At 40.0% G+C, this 12,951-nt stretch overlaps 2 long non-coding RNA genes across 2 annotated transcripts; both read left to right on the plus strand.

Moving 5' to 3' along the window:
* The first annotated feature begins 3,199 nt into the window (after positions 1-3,199).
* LOC142373172 (uncharacterized) lies at positions 3,200-4,445 on the plus strand. Its single transcript, XR_012768417.1, has 4 exons — positions 3,200-3,483; positions 3,561-3,663; positions 3,741-3,852; positions 4,019-4,445. It is a non-coding gene; the product is annotated as an uncharacterized LOC142373172 (long non-coding RNA).
* Positions 4,446-4,998: 553 nt separating this feature from the next.
* Positions 4,999-12,588, plus strand: LOC142372863 (uncharacterized). The gene is made up of 4 exons (XR_012768341.1): positions 4,999-5,082; positions 5,164-5,299; positions 10,429-10,458; positions 12,560-12,588. It is a non-coding gene; the product is annotated as an uncharacterized LOC142372863 (long non-coding RNA).
* The last annotated feature ends 363 nt before the right edge of the window (positions 12,589-12,951 follow it).

The raw sequence follows: 12,951 nt of genomic DNA on the forward strand, positions 1-12,951 counted from the left end.
CAAGTCTTTCATATAATTCATGTACTGGAATCCATCCATTTTCTAAAACCGCTTAATCCAATTTAGGATCGCGGGGGTGCTGGAGCCTATCCCAACTGCCATTGGGCGAGAGGCGGGGTACACCCGGGACAGGTTGCCAGCCCATCTCAGGGCCACACAGAAACAAACGAGGCAAACAGCCATCCACACTCATACCTAGGGTCAATTTTAGAGTTAACCAAACATGCATGTTTTTGGAAAAGGGGAAGGAAGCTGGAGCACCTGTAGATAACCCACATATTTACGGGGAGAACATGCATTCTCCACACAGAAAGGCCCCAGCCAGGAACCTGCTTGCTGTGAGGCGACGGGGCAAATCACCACACTATTGCCTTAATTGTAACATAAAACACTGAAGGAAGGAGTTTATGTGAGGAAATTCACCCACATCCCAGGGATGAAAATGTTTTCTCTCTTCAACAGACACAAGAAACATTTATTTGCATTTACTTTATTGCTGCACACCAGATCTATGAAGTTTCAAGTTTTAACTTATTTTGCCCTATCACAACTGTTCACAAAATAAGCATACATTAGCTTTAGCATTTATTTGCGAGGAGGGCCTCGAGCGATTTCTCACTAAAGGCTATAACTTAACCATCAGGGAAGTATAAATGAAAAAAGTGTGCTGCACCAGGCATTTCTACTCACTGGTAATGAGGTGCTATTTTGAAAAGGCACATTGGAAAAAATGTGACTTAGACGTGTTTCCACTGACTCATTTAGAGTGAATAAACTTGGCTGTGTATTGTCACCAGAAGGTGGCGGTATAGGCTACATGGCTAGTGGTTATAATTCAGTGGAAGAAGTAGTAGTCCTAACCATAAACAAGCCCCAATAAGCAAAATACAGAAACTGAAATTTCTGGGATGTTATATTGTATCTAGGAAAGGTGCTGGTCAGTCTCAAGTTTATTTTATCCCAGCTCGTGAGTCAGGGCTTCCAAGTCTCATCTAAGTCATTTTCCCCAAATGCATAGCAACAGGCAAAAATCACCACAAGTGAGCGTATACTCTGACAAAAGCCAAGTATTTAATGCTCACGATTTCCTTTTTTTTTGTTTAATTTTTTAACTGAACCTGTGAAACTCAAATATAGGTTTCTGGTCACTTTTGCGGCCATAGTTTAATAACTATGTCTTCTTACTAGGTCTTCTTTAGCAAGATGGCATAGATGACATAATCCCATAACGCCACATGGCAACTACGATTCTACATGAATCTGCTGCTTCTGAGAACATTGTATCAGTCGATCCTGTGCATTTTCTTTGCTGGTATGTTGTAACATGGCCTAGTTTCTCCAGGAACTTTTGATGTCAGTTTGAAGTATCCTCTCAAATTATTCTTACATTTCTAAAGTGAATGTTCTGTTGGTGTTTCTACTCTCATACTGCTCCAACACTGAAATGAATAGAAGCCCAGGGTGTGCAGTCTTCTTTTGTTCTCCTCTGTATATCTGTTCACATAAGCATGGCCAGTAGTTGGTACACGGTGTGCTTCTGTCACTACCCCCTCCTCTTTCTTTCCTCCTCCTGTCCTTTTCTTCTTTCACTCAGGAAGCAGATGGCGTTTACTGTTGGTTATTTTCCCTTTGATAGAAGACCTATGAGATATTCTTAGCCCAGGGACTGCATGGGGTAAATATGACCTTGCTAAGGGAATGGAAATGGACTTACCATGAGATAACTACACCATACAGCAGGTTATTTACCACCTATAGACTTACTCTCCACAAGTTTGTCACCTCACAGGAAAAGGGCAACATCAAGGGGGGTCATATTTCCCATTGTTTCTCTCTCAAAATCTCTATGGCTTTCTACCTTCTGTTCAATATTCTGCTTTCTCTTCTTCAGCTAATCTTTTTGTCTTCCCTTTTTCTCACTTCCTCACCTCTTGGCTATCCCTCATCCTTCTCTCACATCCTGGGGGACCCTCATTCCACCAATGTTGCCCCTCCCCTGGCCCCTCCTGTATGCAAAGCAGGTGTCAGCCAGGACAAGGAGGACAGCAACTACCTCACAAAGAAGGCGACAGGGTCTTGAGGGCAAAAACACACCAACTCTTAACTCCGCATGCTGTCTCCTTTTCTGTCTCTGCTGTTCCCACATGCATATGCACTTCACACAAATGTGCGGCCCTTTTTTTCATTCATATTTTGACATGCGTGCACACACACATCTCTCGCGAGCTAGATGGGGTTGGGGATAGGGGAGAGCTGGAGCTGTCTGTCTGTCTGTCATTAGTATTCCAGCAGGAGGCTCCTGGCCCGGCCAGACATCTGAGCAGAGCAGCCGCAGCAGATAAAGAAGAAGCCATTAATCCACGGAAGATTACCAGGACTGATACTTTATCCCACCGTAATACAGCAATGCAACCAGACTCATTCCATTTACAATGCCGTCAGAGGAAGAAAGGGAAAAGGGGGTGAGCTCACCTTGTGCATGGCAAGACACACAGAAAGCCAGCATGCCTTCTTAACTCGCGTGATTTGAATTTCTTCTTTGATGGAGCAGGGGTTGGGCAAATGCATGAGTGTATGCGTGTGGGCTCACATTTGATTTGTAGATGTTTTGAATTCGGAATAGGTCACCCCCTCAATCACTGTGCCACAGATGGCCACGGCTTCAGAGATCTAAGTTGGTCCAAGGAACAGCTGGCTGTCTTCTACGCCATGCTGAGTCTTTTTAAATTAAACATCTTTAATAAGTGTGTTTGCATGAGTCCTTGCATGTGTGTGCCTGATTAACTTCCTCTCCAACAAATCTCCATTGGTGAAAGAAACTGCAGTGCGTGAACCTTACATTTGTCCCTTTTTCAAAGGTGAGAGTTCAGATCTACAGTTGAAATCGTCAGTCATGTGATAAGACTATCGCCACAGCTCGAAGAACATGATACAGCAGAGGCAACTCAACTAAAGATACAGTGAAACAAATAAGAGAAGAACAATAGCATGGCAGATGCAGGAGATTAAATTGGAGTTAGATTTATACATGGTTGGGATTTCTGGATGATGAAACAAAACCAGGAGGAGGAAGCGAAGGAACTGTTGACTCAACAAACAGTGTTGACAGATGAGCTGGAGGGAGGAGGGGCCAGATAAAGGACACAAAGGGATCCTGGGCCAGTGAAGAGGAAGAAATAATGCATTCAACAGAGACAGAGAGAAGGATGAAGGTGCAGGGGGGAAGAAGAGAGATAGTGGGAGAAGAGTGTCCACCACTGGTACAGCACTGAGCTCATGTGTCTTGAAAAAATCCAATCCTTCAGAGTTGGCAGATAGTGTTACCATGAGAACAGCAGTGAGGTTATTGTGAGCAGAGAAACAGGAAAGGCCAGACTAGCTCCAGCAACCATCTGTTACTCCAGCTTACCCTGGCACTGAGACCAACCTGCTTCTGGAAAGGAATGTAGAAGTTCAACCACGAAAAAAGACTATAGCACTACAGTAAGTCAAAGGATTCATATACCATCAAAAACAAAACACATTGATCTCTCATTATTTCTGCCTCTTTTCTTCTGTAGGTCACAGAGGCAAGCTAACTGTATAAAGTTTATAGAGTTGTTTTACGGGGGAAAGAAAAGAAGCAAATGGCAATAAACCACCACAGAAAAAGAGATTCAGGAGGTGAGGAAAATAGTGACCATTAATTGGATAATAAAATGCTTTTTGTAAAGTTCTACACTAAGTTTTCACCATTGCAGGAATAAAAGAATCACCTGCAGAGGATGATGGATTTAATGCTTCAGAGGAGTCAAATAAAAGTTCTTACAAGTTAGAGAAGACACCAACATTATGCTTCAGGCACCACTTAAGGTAATTTTCTGTAAAGTTATTCTTTCAGACTATATCAGACTACTATATTTTTTCACCTCATGCAGATCGCTTCATGTCTAATCTATTTTTTATTTTCTATTTTCTCTTCAATGGGGATTATCAATTATTTTTATTTTGCATTATTGTGGGCCTCTTCAACATCAAGATCTATTTCAGCCATACAGGACAGGACATGAAATGGGGATCCCTTGGTGTATCCATCAGCCAAAAGACGCATAAACGTAACATAGACAAGTGGGAGACTCAAATATACTGAGTCGGATGAAAGCAAGCCAGACACAGTGCAGATTAATCAGATTCAGAGCAGCAAGTTATATATCACCCATGGCCTTATTCAAGTGAACTGTTTCAAGTTGTTTGCTGCAGAACAATTCATTACAAATGTGATGTATTTTGTGCCAACCTAAAAACAATGAGCCTTCTCTTTCAAATCTCTCTCAGATATTTGTAGCTGTTTCTGGCTATCTTAGTTTTTACAGTACTAAGATATAGTACAGTAGTCAGTTTACAATGCCTAAAATGGTTCTAGTGCTATGGGGTCTTGCGCTCTCTGTGATGGCTTTAGCATATAGGGAAAGTAACACAAGACAGCTTTTGTTGAGAAAGAAATGAAAAAAGACGGATCTAATTGACTTCCTGAATACTGTCATCAAACGGTCACTTTAATTCTGCTGAGTTTTGGGTGCTTTTGTACCATCTCCTGTTTTTTTTTTTATAAACAAAGATTCTGAACTAAGTAAAAAATTTGAGGTGAGAATACTAACACAGAATTGTTGTAATGATACATATTAGCTCCTTTAAATAACAAATAGCCTTTCTGAGTGTTTGCACCTTTTGGTTCTGAGACTAAATGAGAAGTCACAGTCATCACAACTACAGAACGAGGTGCTAAAAAGCTACATGCATTTGTCAGTTAGTTAAACCTCATTTAGACTCTTGCATTAGGGGGTTATGACCTGCAGTGACTGCGTACTTAAGCTCCTCAGCTTGGAGATAACATGTGGGGGCTGTAAGAACTGTAATTTGTCCTCTTGGGCTGTTTGAGTGCGCTGACGGGATTACAGACTGAAGACTGAAAGCAACATGAAGGCTTCTTCTTGTCAAAAACACAAATCTACCAAAGACCTCTACGGTGTGACAAAGATTGATGATCTCTGGAAGCTAGTTGCTCGTCCCTTTTATACCCCTGTGCTGTTCTCTTTCCCTGAAGTAAGTACCCCCCCAAAATATTCTCCCCCTGATCATTCATGCTGCACAATGTACCATACTGCTTCTGATATATTTCATTAGGCACCATCAGGCAAGTTCTACCAGTTCAGCAAAACTGTTGATTCCAAACAGGACACAGAGAAGTACACGGAGAGTTTCAAACTGCTAAACGACGGTGCGTTACACTTTCATGGACGTGAGAAGGGAAGCGACAGTGGTAAGAGTTATACCAACAGCAAACTGGTTAAGTTGTCAGTTTTTGCACCAGCACTGTTCACGAACCACACTGGTCCAGTGAAAAAACACATTTAGAATCCAGTTCCAAGTTCTGCACATCGTTTTTGTTTTTTTGATTGTTTGCTTTTCGTTCCAAAATTTACCTTCGAGTTTCTCCTGAAATATAGCTGAAGACCATTTAAACACATTATTGCTTGTTTATGTAAGTCTAACTCTTGTCAACTTATTTATTTTAGACTTAACTGGTATGGGAAACAACAGCTTAAGTTCCAAACTAATATATCTTTCATGGAAATGCTCAGAATTTTGTTTAGGGACAAGAACTCAACTCAGTTCTATTTGTCAAAATCCCTCCAATGCAAGGCTTCTCAAAGTCTGGACCAAGGTCCAGTAATTTGGTTTTAATGCTACCTTTTTAACATTTTAACCCAAACCTACAGGCATGGTGGATTATAGGTTGACCCACTCGTTATTTGCACATCTTAGACCAGATAATTTCATGAAACCCTAGATCGCAGCAAGTCTCTCAAGTTGTAGAAGTTATGCACAACTTCTACAACTTGTGTAAAAGTAGTTGTGAAAATGTCTATAAGCCTATGTATTTGAACTTCTGACAAATCAATCGTATTTAGATCTTTGAGTAATACACTGGAGAAGTCCGGATCTGTGGTGACAAACATCAACAGACTGAAGAAGAAGAACACGGCAGAAAAGTAAGAGGTGCCACCAGGGACATAAATCAGAATTAACTTCCATATGAAATTAAACTCTTCCACATACTATACTCAAAACCTTGCACAAACACTAGTGAAAAGCTCTCACATAAACTAGTGAAAACATTTACCTCTTATATAACCTACTCAAAAGCTCTCATACACACTACTGAAAAGCTTTCATACAAACTGGTGAAAGAATTTATTCTGATTTATGTCCCTGGTGGCACCTCATAGAAAAGTAAGATCTTCAGGTGAAAGTTCTTCTTAGGCATTCACTTGTCAGTGGGGTTACTTTCATTCTTTCCTCTTTTGAATAGGTGGTTAAGACAATTGATATTTGCTGAATGGATCCAAAGCAACCTTGTTTGAATGACAAACCAACAGAGATCCACTGCTTATTATGTTGTGAAGCCGTCGATAAATACAATGTCTTTCAAAAGAAAAATGACTGCTTGGATAAATGATAAAGGTGGCAGCTATAAACATCATATTTTACCTGCAAAGAATAGGACAATTAATGCAAAAACAAATTGAGTTGTTACTGAAAACTCCAGCATGAACCTACCTTTCTAAAGCATTGTATGCTTATGTGTGACTTCAGTTTTACCCTTTTTTCGATAATTAATCTTCAGCACATTTTGACTCTCATGTTAAATTAATAGATTGATAAATAAATAAATGCTCATTGATGGTTTCGGAGATTTAAATACAAATAAAATGTAAATTAGATCAAATAAAACAATTGACCCCACAACCACTAAATCATTAATGCCATCAATGAATAGTTTAAATTACCAAAAGTGTCTTAATATGCAAGCAATTATGCTCTTGCCACATTGACATTAGTTGCGCTTATTCGTTTAATCATAAATTTTGAATCACAATATCATCCTCATTAAAGGACAAAGATATGGTCGCAATCAGTCTTTAATATTACAGTGGTAGTTTACTTTTAATGATGCTGTGTCTTACTCCGTGATCTAGTTTGTGTGGTCTCCAAGGAACAAATTTAATTCCCCATCCATCTATGACCTCCACAATTAACTCAACGACCAATCATATTAGAGAGCGATGGAAGTGGATATGAGCCATTCAGAACTCTGGAGACTGAGGGTCCTCAATACTTCATCCTTCCTGTCATTATCAAACAGAGACCATAAGGCTTATGACGCCATTGGGTAGAACTGAGTATCAAAGGGACAAAACGGTCACAAAGATATTTATGTGCTGCAAAAATTCAATTAATCCCTCCTCCCCAAAAATCCACTTGATTTGTCTCGTTGCTTCTGTCAACAATGTTTTCTGCACTTTGTCAGCCAGCGCTGTCGTCATCCAAAGTGGATGGATTGTCATTCTGTGCAGACCTCAGGGCAAAGATCAAAAATATGTTGGTGATCCCGTTTTCTAACTTTTGCTCTGTTGTGCCTTCATGAAACTGATATCTTTATGCTCAAGGAAGTATCTTGACAAATAAAACTTGGAGTGCCAACTCCTGCAAACATTGATTGTGCCCAGAGGATGAATCAATATTAAATTGATGATCTTGTAACTTGTTTTTGCATTGGCTTTTCATCTTGTGGTTTATGTTTCAATTTCTTAAGAATAAATGCTTCCAGATAATGTACATTGACATATGTGATTCCACCATGAGACTCGAATTAGCATTTTTTTTACTGAGTGAAGAAAACTCTTCTAAGGACCTGTTTGATACAGACATTTATTATCTCCCTGAATGGCAGAATACTTAATGATTCCTTGAATTTTTTATCCACTGCAGTCGCGTTTGACCAACATCTTCAGCCTCAGTTCAATTTCAAATCAGCCCAATAAGACTGTGTCAACCTGCGTTTCTTTAAAGCATTTCAAGATTGTCACTCTGGGGTCCGTTTCACGTAGCAGGTTCAACCAACTCTGAGTCTATTCCTGATCTCTGAGTTGATCTACTCTGAGATGGAAAACCCTGAGTTTTCGGTTCCAGAAACGCTGATTTGAGTGAGGTTAATCAACTCTGAGTAGGTTCACCTTGAGTTTAGCGCGTGCACCACAACTTTAAAAAGCCAGCATCAATGGAGCCCCGATTCGACGAGTCACCTTGGCAACGGGGAAGAGGAGGGGCTACGTTTTTCACCAACCTCAAATTGGAAATCTTAATGCGCTCATACGGCGAGTTTCAATACGTTTTTAGAAATAAGTGCAACACCGCTGCTGCTGCAAAAGTGTAAGTTTAAATGTAGTCCTTTGCAATCACAATAATATTACAGGGAAACTGCTTGAATGGTAGCCCATTCATTTATTGCATTTAGGTGCAATCCCGCAGGGGAGAAGCTCACTTGGCAGCAGTTTAAGATGAAATATAAAAACATTGTTCAAACAGGTGAGACCTCGGCATGGAGGTTCCTCATTTTGATCATGTTTTACACTGTAAAATAAATACTAAGTGGCTATTTGACTGTGCAGTTATTTTATTCCCAACATAATACTGTTTTCACACACATAAACTATGTCTTCTCATCTATATCATCCATCCATCCATTATCTATACCGCTGAATCCGTCAGTCGGGTCGCGGGGGGGCTGGAGCCTATCCCAGCGGTCAATGGGCAAGAGGCGGGGTACACTCTGGACAGGCCGCCAGTCCATCACAGGGCCACATAGAGACAAACGAGACAAACAACCATACACACTCACAGTCACTCAGAAGGACAATTTAGAGTCATCATCTATATCATGTTCTGTTAAATAATTAAGCCTATTTAAACTAACACAGACTTCTACTGAGCCAACAGAAAGAAGGCAGATGCCCGTAAAACGGGTGGTGGCCACCACCTCTAACGGGAGGGCAGTGGCAGCTGAGGGAATCCCCGGAGGGAATCCACCCCCCACACACGAGTGCCTTTATAAAATATAATAGGCCTATATATGTCTTTTTTAAGCCTATTCATACAAATATTTATTTGTCTTTTATGTCTTTTTTTTCTTTTGTCCCAACACATTCTGATGGTCCCGCTCAAAAAGATAATTGTCTGTAAATGCAAAAATCTATGCGCGGTCTGATAACCATCTCCGACGAATATTTATTTCTCTGCGCAATAATGCTGCACCTTCATCCACGGGATCATTGTCAAAAGGACATGTTCGTGAAAAAAGTCATCTCCTACTGTGCCTAATGGACATCTAGAAGTAGAAGAACTCGCTCTGCTGACTGAATGAATGAGGAAATCAAATGGCGTGTGTGGCTGAAAGAGGGCGGAGACAGAAAGAAACTCAAGGTTTCTTGAATAAAACCTGGTCCCGACCAGGTTAGGTTCAGAGAGTCTGTTACTCCGGTAACTGACCGTGAGGTTAAGTTACCTCTCTTTGTGAAACAGGCTAGAGTTACCCCTCTTTCTCGGGGTTGAGTTACCTCCCTTTGTGAAACGGAAAACTCAGGGTTTCCCTCATTTCAGGGTTAACCTACTCAGAGTTTTCACTAAACCTGCTACGTGAAACGGACCTCTGGTCTATAAAATTCAGATTAACAACAACAACAGGGTCATTGACAAAAATCCCCGTTCAGATTAATTAAAGACAATAGATGTGCGGTGAAGTCAGCTATACTTACAGGAATGATGATCTCCCACAGAGAGAGTGAGGAGCAGCAGAATATCTGACATCTCCTCACACAGTCCACAGCGTCACAGTGCTGGACACACTTCAGTCAAGAACTAAATTCCGCTCCCATGCATATGTACTGGGATAAAGATGGTGGTCCAGTTAAATGGACAAGTCAAGCTCAACCCAACTTTGTATGAAACTGTTTTGACTGATATCGACACGTTGGGGATAGACAAGCGTCATATTTGAATTTTCCGGCAAAAAAAATCTGGTATTCTCTGAATAAAGTTTGTAATACTCATGTTTGAAGAGTATGGGATCTGTAGTGTCCTGAGCGCAACTGCGTGTGAATTGTAAACATGGTGTACATGAAGGTGTTTGTTGCATGGTAAAAAATTATTTTAGTCCTGAAAGAGATCACTTTCTAACCCCAGTTATCATTGGCTAAGTCATTGGCTAAAACCAACTAATATGTTTTTGTCCAAAAATGTCAGAAAAGCCAACAGCTTCCTATTTTATAAAGTGATGTCTTCATTTTTTCTTATACAACTGCAAGTATTTTCTGATTTCTTACATGTCTTTATGGTTATGATTTAGGATTTTAGAAATGTTAAATTGTGCATGAAATATCTTTTCATCTGTTCACAAGTGGCGGAACAGTTATTTTGCTCTTCATCACGTCTTTTAATGATTTCCTACACTGTTGCTGCGACCACAGCAGTGACCAAATGTTTTATCTTCTCTCTTCCTCATTTAACATCATCTGCCACTGGATGCTTATTTCGTGGGCTGTGTATTAGATTGTGGCACATCTCCGCCTCCCACAGAAGGTAATCGATTTTTTTCTCGGTCCAGACTTTTGTGTGTGTGTTTGTTTGTTTGTTGGAGTAGGGGCATTCAGTTTAATGAGGACAGGGCTTTTAAAGTTGGTTTTCCAAACACTATTGTGATTTTTAGCAAGTTTTCAAAAGTCTCATCATGCAAAGCCCTGCTGCTCTTTACTAAGAAGGATGTGGTTTGGGTGGTTTTTTTGCAGGATGTGGTTTTTTGGTTTTGTTTCGGGGTTAAACGAAATGCAAAGGTACATGTAGGTCCCCTTCTTTCTGCACAACTTAATTCAGTTTCCACTGACAAAAATTACAACTGATATATTATTGTTAAAAAGCATACTTTTTAATCAACACAAATTTGCCAAAGATAGTGTGATGTAGTACATCTATGTCTGTAATTATTCATGTTCCAGAAAATGATCAGAAGCTGTGTAAAATTCATTCTAAAATGTCACAGGAGGTGAAAAGATGCCAAAAAGTAATTACATTTACAAAAATGTGTATAGGCACAACAGCACATATATTTCCCATTTGAAATCTCATTCAATTTGAAAATGTAGCCATTTGAGAGATCCTTCTATTCCACCCATTATGCTCCCACAATAATCCATACATGATCACCGCAAATCCCTCACAGATCCTCATTATATTTTTCCTCAAGAGAATAGATGCAATGTTACAAATAAAACGTAATTTGCGTAGCTGTCATCTGTGGCAACTGTCGATTGTAATAGTATGGATAAGGTCCAGCTCGCTGTTCAGACATGGTGGAAGTCTGGTTTGCTTGACCGTCATTGTTGACCGGCTCATGGAGGGAACGGCACATTTCTGCCTAATAGTGACAGTACAGATCAAAAGTTTGAACACGCTCATTCACAGATTTTTTTTCTGATGTTTTACTGCACAGAAAAAGAAAGTAATTCATTTGTGCAGATAAACATGACATACATCCAGAACATTTGATCATCAATTTGTCAGTGGTAGAAAAAAAAAAGTTCTGAAGCAATTCTTAACGTCTTTTGACCTTAAGTGTTTTTAAGCGTTTCCAAACATGTATGTCTGCTTCTGCTTCATGTTCTTCACCAAAGCTTGTGGTAGCTACATGCTTGTGTCTTCTAAAACTTGGAAAAATATGCATTGACATGTTTGCAGGTATTCGCGGGTAACGATATTGTCATAAGATTACTCCCAGCAGCATCAGCTGAATTGCCACCAAAAAGCAGAGTTGAGTAACTCCTTTTACAGAGAGCCCGCCAAGGAGGCTGCCAGTTGAATTAAATTAATTTGGTCTCTTCCCTTCCCTGAGTTTTTCCTGTTTCTGCATTTTGAAGTAACCTTTCCACATTCCTGTGATTGGTCCAAAATTCTGAGCCATTCTAAAGATGTTTCCACACTACAAACGAACCAAGGCCATCTTGTTTTGTCAGATAAAGGCTTTGCCATTTGGTCAAGGAAACATTTCATGCCTGTCAGTTTAGCTGAATCCAAATGAAAAGTCTGCATTCTTTGACCAAACAGGTTAGGTGTGAAAGTAGCCTCAAACATCAGCTGAAAAAAATGCTCACGGGGTATTTTGACTCTATTACATTAGCTCACTCTTTTACAAAATGTGAGTAAGTAAGTAAGTAAGTAAGTAAACTTTATTTATATAGCATCTTTCACAGATAAAGATCACAAAGTGCTTTACAATCAGATAAAAAAAAAGACTGTGTAGGAGTAAAGTAGCTTTGATGAAGAATCTTAAATGCTAAGCATATCCTGTTTTGTGACGTGTATATTACAGTGTTCATGTCTTCATGAAAACTGTGCTGTCGAAAGAAGTGAAAAATAAAGAAATAAGTAGGTATGTTCAAATATATTACAAATAGCCAACAATCTTGCTCAATTAACATGCAAAACCAGAAGCCCACTATTTGACCACTGCTTATGTCTGTCTCATTTTCAAAGTTGGAGATATATCGAAGAGAGCAGAGTGTGTGTGTCAGGTCACGTCTCCGAAATGAGTGTTTTCGTAAAGGTGTGCATGCTCCTGCCATTTTTATCAGATTAATCCAAAGTTTATGGTTGAAAGCGGAACCCTGCCTGTATGTGTGCGCCGCAGGAAACAAGAGCAGAGAATTAAAACTGGAACATCACTTCAACTGTGATCCTTAAAGTGGACTGAAGAAAAATGCATCCGAGGGATCAACTTTCTCATACACGCACATTAATAACAACACCTGCAGGTCAGCACATCTTTTGAATCTTTACCTGATCTTCTCTCCTCACCCATAATCTCATCTTTGTCCCACAATGCCCTTCCTGCCTTTTCTCCTCATCCTGTTTCCTCTAAGCCGAGAACATCTCAGCCTTGCTTTGAAATCAGGAAATGAAAGAAAGTCTCAGTATTTGGCAGAGTGAGAAACCATTCTTCCATAAACACTGTATGATAAAGGTTACAGTGGCACAGAGAGATAGAGCATCACAGTTTTCAAGGAAGGGCTTATTCCCATT

The sequence above is a fragment of the Odontesthes bonariensis genome, chromosome 22 (assembly GCF_027942865.1).
Source record: "Odontesthes bonariensis isolate fOdoBon6 chromosome 22, fOdoBon6.hap1, whole genome shotgun sequence".
Lineage (NCBI taxonomy): Eukaryota > Metazoa > Chordata > Actinopteri > Atheriniformes > Atherinopsidae > Odontesthes > Odontesthes bonariensis.